A 12,459-nucleotide genomic window follows, 5' to 3' on the forward strand; every position below is an offset into this window, starting at 1 on the left:
CCCGCCGGGTCCTGGCTGGGCGCGCGCGGGCGCCGCTAACGGCCTGGCCAAAGGGCTCGGGCTGGCGAGGGGAGGGGAGGGGAGGCGGCTGGGCTGAACCATTCCGCCGAGACACCCCCCCCCCCCCCCCCCCCCAACACACACACACACACACACACACACACACACACACATACACCCCTTCTTCTTCAGGCGGTGGATTGGTCCCGCTCTAGCCCCGCCCCTCCCCGCCTCCGCCAATCACAGCGGGAGGCGCGCGGCCCATGGCGGCGCCGTTCGAGCGGGGCCTGAGGTAACGGCCGGGGCGGGGGTTCGGTTCCCCCCCCCCGACCCCCGTTCGCCGTCGCCGCCCCGTAACCGGCCGACACAGCTCGACCGGAGCCGGGCGGCTGAGGGCGGAAAAGCAAAAGCGTCTAAACGAGGCCGGTGCGGCCTGCGGGGTCCCTCAGGCCGCAGCGCCGTCGGGGAGCGAGGCCCGTGGGCTGGGGCTGTTAGGGCTGGAAAAAATCCTGGTGTGGGGATCGGTACGCTCGCAAAAGGTGGCGTGTGGGAAAATGTTGTAGGTTATTCCATTCTGCTCTTTAAACTGGGCCCTGCAGAGAACTGGGCCCCTGACGGGACGGTCCCAGGACGTCAGCGGAAACCTTTATGTATAAACAACGTCCGAGTAACTCGGGCTGGCGGCGGTTGGGAGTGAATATGTTTATTGCCACATATGTGTGGCAGCTATAGACTCATCACGCTGTTTACAAAGGCCCCTTTCCACAGAAAAGCTAAGACTTTTTTCTTTTCCCCGCCAGGCTAACGATACGTTTTTGTTTTAAAGAAAAAAAATCTTTGACGGTCAAACTAGTGAGAGGTTGTAAAATACATCTTGTTACCTCTGGAAACGTATCAAAGTAAAGTTCAAAGTAAAGTGTGACCCCATCGTTTGATGCTTTCTGCGCTTAACCTAAAGAGAAGTGCACCTTCATTTTTTTCAATAAAGAGAATGAAATATTTAAAATCTAATGTCAGTCTTGCAACGAAGCGAACATCTGCGGAACACACAATCGTGCTGTTCGTGATGAAAGGCCTCAATAATTAGTTTGTGGCTTCACTTGACGTGAATTACGAGGTCTCGTCTTTACATACACGATGGCTGCCATATTTCACAAATTCATCTGGCTCTGAAAAATTGCTCTTTGTTTGCTCCATATAAGGTCTTAACATTTTTCACAGCTCTCCTCTGGCAGGACTTGGACAGTGGGAGATGGGAGAAGCATGGTGGAGGCGTTGCTGTAGTAAATATTCCTTACGAAACATGAGTCAACTACTTTATACACTGTGATGCTGTGTAATTTAATATTGCCCCAAAAGGTCAGAAATCTTTCAAAGATTCATCTTTTGTCTTGAGAACTAAGGAACTCCATGCAGCAGTCACGCTTTTTAAGCACTGGTGTTAACAACTGCATTAAAAGAAAAGCCTGTTAAGCTAGAACACCGTTGTTTATTGCAGTTACATCCGTGACTCCACTGGAAAACTTTTGTAAAAGTTTTCTAAGTTACTCAGTAAGGTATTTCATAGGATTAGTCTCATAACCGACCTTAAGCCATGGCCAGACCTAGGCCTCAGCATCCCTTCACCTTGGGCAGAGTTACCCTAAATTTGAGCAATCTTAGTACAGAGCTGAAGGACCCCAGGACAAAATCCTGCTGCCTTCCCCGAGCGTGGCACTGTGCCGTCTGCTAAATACTAAAGCAAACTGGACCGCTACGAAATCACGCGTGGTTGCCACAGATCCACACCGTTTTTCAAAAGGTATTGGCACTGATATTCCTTTGTCCGCATCTGTGGGTATTTTACTCTCCTCCCTACAGGCAGTTCCCTCATGACTCATGTATGCCTTTTTTTTCTTTTTTTTGTATATTTCCTGTACAGCAATGTATAACTTTGCCATTTGCTGAGTGAAATACGTTAGTGCTAGAACAAAATCAGAAGCCTAGCGCTTAGTCTAAACAGTGTTTTTAAAGCAATTTATTTTTAAGAGTTCTTTGCAATCTTTTACATGTTTTTTACATTGCTACATGAATTAACGGTTACTGCAGATCAATATCCCTAAATATACAGATGAACTATGGCAGAAATTATATATGCTCCTACAGTCATATACATCCTTACTACACATATTTCGCTTTCTATTACAGGGTAAAATATCCTTGTATACCTGCGCACATGCAGGTCCATCATCCAAGGAGCCAAGGTTCAGATTCTCAAGGGATACATTGACCCAAAGATCTATTTACTTGGCTAGCGGCATTTACAGAGCTCTGGTTGGCTTGATTACTGAGCTCCCATCGAAAGTCACTGGATTTCCTGACCGGAGTTCTGCAGTATGACACTTAGCTCCACTTAGCAAACGTTGCCTTCAGTTCACTGTGTTATCTAGGCAAGCAGAGGGTTAAAAGTTGATGAAGAATTTAGTGACGTTGGGTGTTGCACATACTAAGAAAACCAAATATGTACACAATGGCTAGGATCAGGACGACCGTCCTTGAAGTTGTCAGAAGCGATGAGCTACAGAACTTCTAATCAGGAGTTGGCTGTCCTTGAAGGAGGAACATCCTGGAAAATATGTCAACTATACATATTCTAACTATCATGTTTATACTTCATTTTGGATAGTTAGCTAAACTGCGTCCTCAAGCGAATTACCCTCATTATAATACTAAAAATCACACCCACTGGGCAGGAGACCCCAGCAGAGCTACTACGCATGCTCTATGGGTAAGGCAGAGACCCTTACCCGTAGAGCACGCATAGTAAGAGTAAAGATTGTGTAACCATATGCAAATTACTAACCAGTCGGTATTAGAGGGAAGTCTGTGGAAACCTACTAACTGGTAACAATGCACATAAAAGGAACTCTGGAGAATACCGAGGTGTGCTAGCTTTGTGGAGTTAGCGCCTAGCACCCAAACTTGCGCAATTTTATGATAAACAATAGCTTGTCTCTGTGTGTGAGATTGGCTCATTGCACACCGGGTACCGAAACCCACTTTTGGGACAACAACTGCAGTTAATAGACCCTCAGGACTACAGAGGTTCTTTTGTATGAGACGACGAGCATGTGTGAGGAAGTCTTACCCAGGCGGGTGGTGCTGAGAAGTCATGTAAGTGCTGGGTTGCTTATTAATGTGTTTCATTAGATCTGCTTCACGCTGCCAGTTAGAGTGGCCGGCTGAGGAGTCGCCTCACCGAGAGCTGGAAGGTGCCGGGCAATCGAGATCATGGTGGCAACGGAGTGGTGTAATAAGACAGGGTGAAATCTCTTCAGTGTTTGGACCTTGAACCAATAACAGACTGGAATAAACTCCAAGGGCAGGAGTCCAGTTGCTCCAGGTAGGCTCGCGTTTGATGTGGCAGCGCGTCCTGACAGATCTCAAGTCAAATGGCATGACTAAGGCCATTTATTACTTACTGGTATTGCGTTTCAATAAAGGTCCGCCCCGTCAAGTGCGTGGTTTGCTATCTGCTTTAACATCCAAGATAAAAGACTATTTATGTCCAAGGATTTTACAGTCTGAGAATCTAACTCCACATGTACAAACGTTAGGGAAGCTTCTGGTGTACTTGTGCCTAGGAACACCTTCAGTGACTTTGCAAGGCCCAGCTTTGGGTTTAAAGTTAGGCTTGTGAACGTTTACAGGCTCATGGTTTAACTCTCAGGTGCAGTAACTGAGGGAAAGAGGGAAGGGAGGTGTTAGTTAGCAGGGAGTATTTTTGCAGAGACTGGAAGTCTGCACAGCTTTTCACGGGGTAGTTATGGGGCGTTGTTCTGTGCATTACATTTTATTTGGCTAATGAAGTAGTCAACTCAGTTTTAATAGGTATAATGATTATTTTAATCAGCAAATGTATCTGTCATCTGCCACACAACCAATACATCAAGTGAGTACAAGACAGTAAAGTACCTCTCGGAATACTTGGCCCGCACGTGTTTGGAACAAACATTACCTGCTCTTTTTCCCACAGCATGGGGTCTGTTTCCAAATGCTCCCGTTCAAAGAGGCTTCTGTGTCATCCTGTGACGAGTCTCTTGTGCAGCCCAGTAGATCTCAGTGTCAGGTCTTCTTCCTGAATGTGTTTTACTTTTTCTACTGGTAATTCCATCTGATTATGTATAACCCTTATCCTGCTCCAAATAATTTCTTTCCCTTAAGATACTCACAAATTGCTTCCTAATTCCCCATCATCGTTATTTTGACCAAACTGCACATACTTCATTTTTTATCTTTACTTGTAAATTAGTTCTCTCTGGCTTCTAAAGACAAAGTCAATATAATTATAAGAGACATTGTGGTTGAGTGATCTTTAAGTTTCCCCTCTGTCACCTGTATGGAAAACTGCTCACAATATGCAGAGCATGATAGTTTTTTAACCAAATTTTATATTCATTGAAGCATTAATTGCTGTTGATTTTGGTGTACTTAGTTTTAATTCTGTGCCATCAAATGGTGATTTTGAGGTCAGTGCAGTTACAGCGTTTTAGAATTTGGTCCTTTAATCTTGTCCTTTTTTTTTTTTTAAAACCATTGAAAAGGACAGGGGAATTTTCAGATGGTTCTTTGAGTAGAAATCAGCAAGATGAAGAGAAGTGATATCAAGGAGATGAGGTTGGGTGGGTGGGAAGCCACAAGACAAGAAATCGAGGACACGGCAGAAATGCCGTGGTAATCAGACCGACTTTCTAATACAGGTGGCAGCAAGACTCGAGCTGCCTTTGGAGTGTAAGAACTAGAACAGGAGAAGTCAGGATTCATTCCTGGTATTTACTGTGCTTTCCCGGAGGCACAAGGAATTTCAAGTCAAGTGACACAAGGTAATGTTTGGAGCGTGAAATGAGGCCTTTTAATTTGCTCATTTTAACAAACCCTCCTAGGACACCTGCTTTGTTAATGGGTGGGGTGAAATCTTAGCTGCGGTTCCATCAGCTGATTGTTTTTTTAAATTTGGTAGTGCAGTCACACCTCTGCCTTTGCTTTCTTACACAGATATACGTGCATACATCAACTCTAATTACAGTCCAGGTAATCATTGTGTCTGAAGGTTTACGGCACACGAATCTCTCCAGGCAACGTCACCGTTTGGCATACCCAGGACAGCTTGGTTAGCCGATTTGTGACTCAGCATTAAAAAATACCAGTGAAGCCGTGACTTCTTTTTAGGGAGCAAATAATACAGGAGAAGCAGAAGCTTCCCCTCATTGGGAAACCCCTGCACCCACCAGCCCAAACACGGTGCCGTGCTTTCCGAAAGGCACCCGCACAGCTCCGTCTCCAAACCAGCCATCCGACGGCCTCCCTTCCCACCTAGAGAACTACAGGAGAGAACCCTCAGCTTGGCCAAATCTCCTCTTTACCAACATTCCACCCTCTCAAATTTTTATGCACCCTCTTAAAATATGGCTCCTTGTCACTAGTTAATGCAGGGGAATTTTTCCAGCAGGAAAACGTTCTGTTTAAATGTAAGGAAACGAGGATTTTTTTTTTTTTTCTGTATCTCTCCAAAAATAGAGCAACACCTAATTAAATATTTATGGCGGCTTAGCACGCTCAATAAAGGAACTGTTGTCTAGAAGCCTCCCAAGCTTCGGCTTCTTGCAGTAAAGGAGTGTTTCAAATACAGGCCAAAGAGGGAGCAGGTGCAAGAGGCAGTAATTGCATACATACAGTCCTGAGACACTCAAACCTGCACGATTAAATTATGTCTAATACTATAGACTTCACAGACATATGTTATAAAAATAGCTGCACTGGGAAACCAGAAATCTCCACAGACACAGCCAAAAATAACCATATGAAATGCGTGGAAAGAGCAGATTCCCCAGAGGTGGGATTTCTGGACTTTTGGAGGAAGTCTCCGGTACAGAGCACTATCCCCTGCAGGAAAAAAACCTCCGCAACCTTTAGCTGTTGCTGAATCACATAAATTACAGCAACTCCCAAACCCTGCAGCCATATCGGTGACAGGCCTATAAATCTGTCAGGGTCCCCGTATTGTCAGAATTATTCTGCGAATTTTGTGAACATTGTGCAAACTGTGTGCAGACAATGTGCTCTTTCAGCAGGCTCGGCTCGCCCGGGGACCTCCGCGCAGGGAGGTCTGCAGCCTGCGCGGGGGCTCTGCAGTTCCCATTAGCAAAACCTGTTTCGTTCCTGAGGAATACGATTCTCGGTCAAACACCCTACAGCAGGAGAGGTAAGAAACCATTCACGAAAATGAGAATACTGACTATCGAATGTCGGGAGGACTGGCTTCGGGTAGAGGGAATAGAAATGAATATTTAGGGCTCTTATTGTTTGGTGATCTGCGGTTCATGCAAGCTCTGCCCCCTCTCACAACCAGAAACACAGGAACAAATTGTCCGGCTCTCTTTACTACACTGGAAAGGAAATCTGACTCTTCCCACGGCAAACAGCCTGGGACCGTCACAAACCCTAAACTATTCCTACTTGACGAGCCACATCTGCTTTCAGAGGCTCTCGAATCATTTCACGACCCATTATTAACTTCAATACTGTTGTGTCGGTGCACGTGGGAACGATCCGGCCACTGTAGAACTACAGTCCCTTTGGGAGCGGGGACCTCTCCAGGGCTTTGCCTGGTTCCTGACAACTCAACGGGACGAGTTTGTGCAATTTGACGTCAGACCGAGGGGGTGAGGCAGAAGCAGAGCTACCGTCTCGTATCAGGGGTGGGATCTTCTTCGCAGCGTCTTGCTGATGGGGGTCGTAGAGCAGCTCCTTCCCACCCCGGAGGGACTCGGGGAGTTACAGCAGCTCCGGTCTCTGCCATGTAAAACCTAGCCCAAACGCGTGATCTGTGTGACCATCTGTTGTCTAAAAAGCTTTTAGATTAGGCATCCGTAAAGATAGAGAATTCAGGAAGAGGAGGAAACAATAAATTAGAAATCGCTACGCTTCTGTAAACTCCGTGGTAAAGCCTGCAATGAGCTCCTCTTCGTTTTGGCTTCCAAAAGGCAAGCGTCAGCTTCGAGGCCTGAGCCACAAGCCATGAGCTGGTCAATGCACAAACGCTGATGTGCTCCTCTGCGCAGGGGAGTTTATCGGTTCTGAGATCAAGATGTATAGCTCCTGACACCGCAGGCAGTATGCAGCTTAGCTCTCATTTATCTCTCTCTTAACGCAGGAGAAAACACAGTTGGATGTGATCTACGAACTTCCTGGAGCTACACGTGCATCTATTAAACCTAAGAAAATAACAATAATTGCACCCATAATGTAGAGATAAGGCAGATCAGTTGATAATTATACAAATGCATCGGTCTGTACCCTGAGAACCTGCCAAGACGAGACGGTTCTGCGGCTGGGTCTGAAACAGAACATTTCTCCTCAAATCTCTTTGAAAGCTAAGTTCTGTACTGCAGAAAAAAAAAAGTGGTGTTCTGTAAGTGGTCCCATTGCATCGTTTGGGGTGTTTTCCCCACCTTTTGCCTGTGTATGCATATTTTCTTTCACAACTCACAGCCTGCTGCTCCGTCTAATGTAACATATGGATCCACAGCTTCGCCGGTAGCAGAGGCAGTGCAGTTTTCCATTACGGGCTGGAATTCAAATAAGAAGCCAGGTGCTATATTGCAAGCCGTAATTAAAATATAATTTTCTGTTCTTCGGTCAGAATAACATCTCGCAGAACTGTAACTCACTGCTGGAAGCAGAGGCAGGAGGAAACGCAACCTGCACATTCTTGCACCATCTGCTGGTGGCATCTCGATTGACAGACGCACCTAGAACAGATTTTAGAATTCCTCCCAAACCTGGAGGGATACATCGACATCGAGAGGCATGAGACCACTGTTATAAAGAGTCAAGATTCAAGTGAGGGCTTGTATTTATTTTTTTTTAAATCAAACTACAAACTGTTGGTTCTCCATAGCAGAGCCAGCCATTTCTGCCAGGTTTTTAAGGAATTACATAGCAAGGCCTCTGTGACCCCAGCGTAACCACATCAAGAAGGGAACTGCGGAGCCTTTTGTGTCCCTGCAGGGCAGGACAGCCCAGCCTCCACCAGCTGCTGCTGGAGTCCGCAGGAGCCAGAGCAGCCCAAGAAGAGGTCTAGCCTCTCCGGCCCCGTAGCTTGCTGCCGCAGACGGCTGTGGTCAAGAGCGTCTCATCGCCCTCCGGGCAAAGCCTTTGGTGCTGACGGGTCTGTGCCGGCCCCGTAGCAGCGTTGTGCTGGGTCTTGTCCCCACCACAGAGCCATTCCCTCCGAAACTGCTGAAATCCCTGCGGGAAACTCGCAGCTGAAGAGTGGGATTCAGTGATGCTTGTCAGATTCCTTCCCCATCCCAGAGAGACTTAGTATATATTCAAATTAAACAGAGCCCTTCGTTACTGTCAGAGACATCATAATGAGAGTGAAGTGAATGAATCACTCCAGTAAAAGCAAAACTTTATTAAAGCGGGTATGATGTTAAGGTGCGTAGGAATAGACCGGTGCCTCCTTTCTGCTCCGTCCCCTAATACAAGAAGGGGCTGTAAGTGGTGTGGTGTCAAAGAAAACAAATGTCTCCTGGCGCAGGCTGCAGTCAGTCTGCTGAGTTCACAGCTGCAAGAAAAGACAGCACTAAATGCCCTTGCTTGGCTTTTCAAGAGGGTTGGCAGTTTTTTAGCAAGTGACCTTTTTATCCATGGGAGCCCTGTGAAGCCAAGGGGTCACGTTTTACCCTTCATCCTAGAGGATGGAGCTGCAGGAGTCTGGGGAAACGCTCTTCTCTAGGTGCAGCTCCTTGGGAGTGTTATGGCTAAATAATCTCTGAGCACTAAACCACTACTGAAGCACAGAAGCTCCCAGCACGGTGGGTCAGTGCGAGTTAGTCAGACCATCGCTTGGACCAGAGCGACAGATCCCGTGTGACTGAAAATCCAGAAAACCAAAGCTGAGGCAGAGCACAGCTGAGCACCTCTCTGTTACACGTGTGTGTGTGTTCTCTCTCCCAGGAAAAGCTTCATCGCAGTAAGGCCAGGCTCACGAAGGCACACGTGCCCGCTCGCTGGGTAGCTGTCACGCTCAGCTGCCATCACCGACACGGGCACACCGGCCCGTGCCGCGATGCCGAACCCCGCCGGAGCGCTCGCCGCCTCCTTCGCCCAGAAATCAGAGCTGCAGCTCATCACCCTGCAATCCTGTATTGCTTTGCTCGAAAATCCAAATATTCCGTGTTCCTGGCACGTGGTAAAAGCCAGCGCCCAAGACACAGGGACGAGGTGCTGAACGAAGGCGCTCGTCTTTATCATGACCTTACTTTCAGTAAGTACGGCAAGAAAAGAGCTGCTCTTTAAGAGAAATGTAAAGAGCAGCCAGTCAGTAATACGTACAGCACGTAGGGATATACGCCCTGTGTGTGTTGCAGAGCAGCGCCGAACAGAGCTCTCGTCCTCTGAGTAACCCTCTCGTTTGGGCAACCTGTTGGTACGTGGGCACGGAGAGCTGTGCAGGCCGGTTTAGTCTGTCTCTCACCAAGCTGCCCTGCAGACTTACCTTTTGTCGTGATACAGCTCCTGCACAAGCCCTGTGCTAGCTAAATCCATGTCCTGCATAGTGTATTTCTTCCACCTTCTTTTTAGTGCACGAACGTACGAAGTGCAGTCATACCCTGATAGATAAGCCGTAGTCGGAGACTGGGATGACTGATAGAAAACAGGAGCAGAAAATACAGCAATGGAAGAACATTTATGGAAAAAATATAATTGTACGTTACAAGATATATATTTAACTGAAATAAGAATTTCCCTTTCTTTAAGTGGATTTGGAGTCTATAAATGGACGTCTGAATTCCAGCTACGGCTGCAGCAGTGCTGACTCTGCTATAAGCAATAGCATTTCTTGTTTGTGCTTGCGAAGACATGGCAATTTCTTTTAGGCAACACCACCGTAGCAAATTGATTCGACAGGCAAGCTCACATGGTTTGATGTGAACATGGCAAGACTGATCCGTGAGTCATAAGAAAATTAAGCATTTTCCGTACCTGTTTGGAGATCGCTGGATGTGCGCAGCCCAGGACAGCACGGAGCTGGCAGCTTTTGAATGAGCACGAGGTTGGTTCCTGGAGTCTGTACCTTCTCCTCCGGGACACAGAGGTCACATCTACCCTCCACATTTTTTCCTGCCTGTATCCAGCTGGCTGGGGTGGGTAGGGAAGCACAAGTGCTTGGTTTGGTGCCTGGAAGAGGGAAACATGTAGGGTGTTTTTAAGTATTACAATAATTATGGCACGGTCCATAAAATCGTCCCAAATCGAGCTACTTCGTTAAGTTGCAGTTTGTATTCCTGTAGCACCCCAATACTTGCAGAAACGCTTTGTCCCATTGACGCTCCTGACCAAAAAGTGACCGTGGAAGGCCATAGCCATGCCAGCCACGTGTGGGTGGATGGGCCAGGATTTTAGCATTCGTAGACCATACAAGGCAGCTCCTGTGAACACAGTAAAGGGGGAGCAGTTTGCAGAGAGTCTACAAAAATGGATGTTGGCACAAGCGTAACATCGTATAGAACAATAACGATATTGTACTGCGTTTCCAAAAGGACTCGATCACATCAGCCCCTGGCCCCGTCACTGCAGGCTCTGAACACGACATCAACTCTGTCTTCCTCCCAGCGCGGGGCAGGAGCCTCATCCCGCTCCTGTCTCTCTGCGCTGGGAAGCTGCAGGGAGAAACCCCACTGCAGAGCAGGTGAGGGCAGCGTCTCCGGCAGGAATTCATCCCGCCACCGGAGAGAAACTTGCTTCCCCCGGGAGTACCTTCAGCATCCAAACCACCATCTACCCTCAGAGGGATTACAGCCAACTAGGACGGTCCGGGCCCTGTCTTAAAAAACACACATAAGAAAAGCTAATTCAGGTGGTGAAAGGCTGTAGGAAACCACATTCTTCTTCTTGTTGTTTTCCCCTCCTACACTGACCTTTGAAAATGAGACTACTTTAAACCTGAACTGGTGGCAACCCTTGGGCGGGATCTGACTCGCAGCGTTTCGGGCAGCAGGGCTGACCCCTTGCCGTGGAATTTCACCTAGTAATTTCTGCGGCAGAAAGAAATCCTCCGAGCGGGGTGTTTGGCTTCAGAAGTAAATTGAAGTGCCTGTGGCTTGACAAACATTCTGAAAGCGCTTAATGACTCACAACCTCGCCTAAGAATAGCTGAACTTTGCAAGACCGAAATACATAGCGGAGAATACGGCCTCTGACACTGCCCGAGTGTGGAGCTGAAGGACGCGGTGGGAGAAAGGGAGGGAGAGGCTGTGGCTGCACCGTGGCTGCATTCCTGCCATCCCCTCCCAGTTCCTGGCAAGCGGCATCTCGGAGGCTTCTTCAGCCCTCGTGTGCAATAGCCACCTTGGAGCTCTCCTCGAGAAATTCGCCTAATCCGTTTTTAAACAATTTATCATGTTGCGTTTATAGACACAGCAAAGTACTTCTCATTTATCCTGGTTGTTTGAAAGTGCTGTTATTCTCTCGGATTAAAGAGGGGGTCACAGAAGTTTTATGCATATGCATGTTACACTTCTCAGCACCCAACGTTGCATAGAAGAGAGATTCTTGTCTTCAAGTTATCGAGCAAGTAAAACCTCAGTGACTGAAAAGAGGAACTGATTTTGATTCTGTTTGCTCAAAAGTAGGTTTTTTTGGTAGTTGTTGCTTGCTTTTCTGGCGCACGCTTTCAGAATTGTGTGCACTGAACTGCCACCGCTTTACTTCTTACCCCCCCCACACACACTTCTTAGTGCTTTAATCTAACCCCAGGGAAAACAGAACAAAACACAAGTTCAGCTGAATGTCTGCAACCACAAGAGCTTCCTGTAGGTGCCCGAAGTTTCAGTTGCAAAAGCCTGGTCGTTGTCATTAAGGCTCAGGGATCGTCACGGCTTTGGGGATGAGCCTAAGGGATGGGTAGTGGTTCAGCTGCAGCGTCCCAGGAGCAGCAGGAGAGCTGCTGTGCCTCAAAGGCCACGGCTGCACATCAAAGTAGGTTTGTTGTTCAGGAAAGGGAGAAGAAAATTATGTAGGAATCATCTCCGCCTCCACCAGGCAGCGATGCCAGAAAAAAAAAAAAAATCTTTCTGATATCATGGTCCCTCACTTTTGGGCCCTGCCAAAATAACCTGAGCAGCAGGGGTTGTCCTCATGGCACGAAGCCCGAAGGCTCCCCCTAAGACGTGCTTCTCCTTTGACTCTTTGACGTGTTGTTAAAATCGTCAGGAAATGTCTTTTTCTTGCCTAGCATCCGAGACCCTCCCGTGGGAGCGAGGGCAGACCGAACTGGGCGCCGACCTTGTCTGTGCAGAGCTCCAGTCACTCCTGAGCTGGGTAACGGGAAATTTTATCCCTCCTTGTTTTACCAGGAGCCTGGGTGCTGGGAGGAGAGCTCTGGGCTCGCCTGGCAGCCGGCCGGACCCC

The sequence above is a fragment of the Accipiter gentilis genome, chromosome 8 (assembly GCF_929443795.1).
Source record: "Accipiter gentilis chromosome 8, bAccGen1.1, whole genome shotgun sequence".
NCBI lineage: Eukaryota > Metazoa > Chordata > Aves > Accipitriformes > Accipitridae > Astur > Astur gentilis.